Source organism: Fonticula alba (genome assembly GCF_000388065.1).
Source record: "Fonticula alba strain ATCC 38817 unplaced genomic scaffold supercont2.6, whole genome shotgun sequence".
NCBI lineage: Eukaryota > Rotosphaerida > Fonticulaceae > Fonticula > Fonticula alba.
In genome coordinates this window covers 564273-565215 of record NW_009242976.1, presented here as the reverse complement: position 1 = coordinate 565215, position 943 = coordinate 564273, and positions in this window count along the sequence as shown.

Here is a 943-nt window from a genome sequence, read left to right as displayed (position 1 = left end):
GACCGACCGAGAGCGCGAGGGGGGCGGATTTTCCCCCTCTCCCTCTCTCTCTCTCTCTCTCTTTCCATTCCCCCTCTTCACACCTGCCTGTGGCATGTATTCACTCAGTGCATGCCCATGTGCCAGTCCTCCTCCCCTTCCTTTCTCCCCTCCTCCGCTCTGCCCCTTCACCCGAGGGCAGGCCGGCCAATGGGGAAAGAAGGATGGCCGCCCTGGCGCATATTTTGTCCTTGTTTCACCATCTCATCCTCGTGTATGGTGCGAGATGTGCCTACCCCTTCCGCGCGGAAACGTGCGCGCGCACACACACGCACGCATGGACACGAACATATATGTACAAAAATGTCCATGTACACTTCTCTCCTTGTGGGCATACACCAATGTACTTTGCCTAGAGCCCTCCCTGCGTTTGTCTCGATGCTTCGTTTTGTGTGCCGGTGCGCGGAGGGGGGGGGGGGGGGGCAGGGCCCTCTCAAGAGGGAGAGGGCAACCCAGTGTGAGTGGGCGGCTCTCAATCCACCTCCGGGGCCCGAAGCAACACCCATTCTCCGGTGGAACGGTCCGCGGGGGCCTCCATGCGAGGAATGCAGCACGCAGTCCGGCGGAAGCGCGCCTGTTGTAGGGGGGTCACGGACAGTCAGGCGGGGCATGGGCAGGAGCAGTTTATCGACATGTGTGTGTGTGTGTGGCCATAACTGCCGATGCGTGCATTTGAGCGTGTCCCGGCGGGTGGACGGAGGAAGGGACTGCGGCATGGGCAAGTACACGAGGCGGCTCCAGGGGTGGGCATCGCACACGCACCTTGCTTTGGGTGTCTCGGGCCCGCTGTGCCTCTCTTTCGGGTCCTCTGGCTGAGGGGGTGCATCGCATTCGGTTGTGTGGGATGTGCGCGCAGACCATTGCCCCTCATCCCCGGGGTTATGGGGTTTATGGTTGCACCCTC